General features: G+C 38.2%; 1 pseudogene; it reads left to right on the top strand.

The window, feature by feature from the left end:
• Window positions 1–302: 302 nt before the first annotated feature.
• LOC112406008 (histone deacetylase 2 pseudogene) lies at window positions 303–2,095 on the top strand (annotated as a pseudogene).
• The last annotated feature ends 681 nt before the right edge of the window (window positions 2,096–2,776 follow it).

A 2,776-nucleotide genomic window follows, 5' to 3' on the forward strand; every position in this document is an offset into this window, starting at 1 on the left:
TATGTATAGCTGATTCACTTTGTTATATAGCAGAAACTAACACACCATTGTAAAGCAATTATACTCCAATAAAGATGTTAAAAACATAATAATAGTCGCTCTCGGCCGGGCGGTACCGAGCCCTCCCAGCACTCCCCTCCTCTCCTCCCTCCGGCCCTCCGGCCTGCCTTTCCCTGCGGCACTGCCACCCCCCCCACCTTCGCCCCAGCCCTCTTCTCTTCCCGCCGAGCGAGCCGCGGCGGCGGCGGCGGCAGCAGCAGCAGCCAGAAGAGGAGCCGGAGGCGGTGGTGGCCGGGTAGCCCATGGCGTAGAGTCAGGGAGGCAGCAAGAAGAAAGTCTGCTACTACTACTACGATGGTGATATTGGAAATTATTATTACGGACAGGGTCATCCCATGAAACCTCATAGGATCCGCATGACCCATAACTTGCTGCTAAATTATGGCTTGTATAGAAAAATGGAAATATATAGTCCCCATAAAGCCACTGCTGAAGAAATGACAAAATACCACAGCAATGAGTACATCAAATTTCTACGTTCAATAAGACCAGATAACACGTTCGAGTATAGTAAGCAGATGCAGAGATTTAATGGTGGAGAGGATTGTCCAGTGTTTGCTGGGCTCTTTGAGTTCTGTCAGCTTTCATCTGGTGGTTCAGTTGCTGGGGCTGTGAAGTTAAACCGACAACAAACTGATATGGCTGTTAACTGGGCTGGAGGATTACATCATGCTAAGAAATCAGAAGCATCAGGATTCTGTTATGTTAATGATATTGTGCTTGCCATCCTTGAATTACTAAAGTATCATCAGAGAGTCTTATATATTGATATTGATATCCATCATGGTGATGGTGTTGAAGAAGCTTTTTATACAACAGATCGTGTAATGACTGTATCATTCCATAAATATGGGGAATACTTTCCTGGAACGGGAGACTTGAGGGATATTGGTGCAGGAAAAGGCAAATACTATGCTGTCAATTTTCCAATGAGAGATGGTATAGATGATGAATCATATGGGCAGATATTTAAGCCTATTATCTCAAAAGTGATGGAGATGTATCAACCTAGTGCTATGGTGCTACAGTGTGGTGCAGACTCACTATCCGGTGACAGACTTGGTTGCTTCAATTTGACAGTCAAAGGTCATGCTAAATGTGTAGAAGTTGTAAAAACTTTCAATTTACCATTACTGATGCTTGGGGGAGGTGGACACACAATCCGCAATGTTGCTCGATGTTGGACATATGAGACTGCTGTTGCCCTTGGTTGTGAGATTCCCAGTGAATTGCCATATAATGATTACTTTGAGTATTTTGGACCAGACTTCAAACTGCATATTAGTCCTTCAAACATGACAAACCAGAACACTCCAGAATATATGGAAAAGATAAAACAGCGTTTATTTGAAAATTTACGCATGTTGCCACATGCAGCTGGCGTCCAAATGCAAGCTATTCCAGAAGAGGCAGTTCATGAAGACAGTGGAGATGAAGATGGAGAAGATCCAGACAAGAGAATTTCTATTCGAGCATCAGACAAACGGATAGCTTGTGATGAAGAATTCTCAGATTCTGAGGACGAAGGAGAGGGAGGTCGCAGAAATGTGGCTGATCATAAGAAAGGAGCAAAGAAAGCTAGAATTGAAGAAGACAAGAAGGAAACAGAGGACAAAAAAACAGATGTTAAAGAAGACGATAAGTCCAAGGACAATAGTGGTGAAAAAAACAGATACCAAAGGAGCCAAATCAGAAGAGCTCAGCAACTCTTGAATTTGAGAGTCTCATCACTTTCAGTGAGAAAATATTGGGAAGAAAAATGTTTTCTTTTTGAAGACTTCTGGCTTCATTTTATACTACTTTGGCATGGACTGTATTTATTTTCAAAATGGCTTTTTTCGGTTTTGTTTTTCTTGGCAAGTTTTATTGTGAGTTTTCTAATTATGAAGCAAAATTTCTTTTCTCCACCATGCTTTATGTGATAGTATTTAAAACTGATGTGTTATTATGTCAAAAAACTGCTCTATTAAAGAAGTAATTGGCCGTTCTGAGCTGATTTTTCCATCTTTTGTAATTATCTTTATTAAAAAATTGTACTTGGTAAAAAAAAAAACAACAAAAACAAACAAAAATAATAATAAATAAATACTAAGAATTCAATGATGAAATTAAAACATAAAGCATGATCAAATAGGGCCCATTTAAGAAAAATGGTTTAAGAAATGAAAATATAAAACTATTAAAATAATCCATCACATTAATGAACTAAAGAAGCAAAATTACATGAGTATCTCAACAAAAGCAGAAAAAGCACTGGATAAAATTCAATATCTATGTTTTTTTAATAAATTCTTAGAAAACTAAGAATAGAGGGAAGCTTCTTTAAACTGATAAGGGCTTTCTACCAACCATCTACTGCAATCATCAAGTTTAATTTAAAAGTTTAGCTGCAATTTCCTTAAGGTCAAGAACAAGACATGAATGACTTGGTATCATTGCCACTCTTTAACAGAGTACAGGAAGTCCTGGTCACTGTATTAAGAACATGAAGGAAGGAGACCAAATTGTTATTATTTCCAGTTAAAACATCATGATCAAATGCACAGAAAATCTAAGAAATCAGTAAACTGCTAAAATTAAAAGGGAGTTCAGCAAGTTTGTTAGGTATAAAAACAATGTGTAAAATTTAATAGTGTTCCTATGAATAGGCAATAACTCGATAGGCGACGTAATAGAATGTAAGATACTATTAATGGTAGCAACAAAAACTATAAAG

The sequence above is a fragment of the Neophocaena asiaeorientalis genome, unplaced genomic scaffold (genome assembly GCF_003031525.2).
Source record: "Neophocaena asiaeorientalis asiaeorientalis breed wild unplaced genomic scaffold, Neophocaena_asiaeorientalis_V1.1 scaffold229, whole genome shotgun sequence".
Lineage (NCBI taxonomy): Eukaryota > Metazoa > Chordata > Mammalia > Artiodactyla > Phocoenidae > Neophocaena > Neophocaena asiaeorientalis.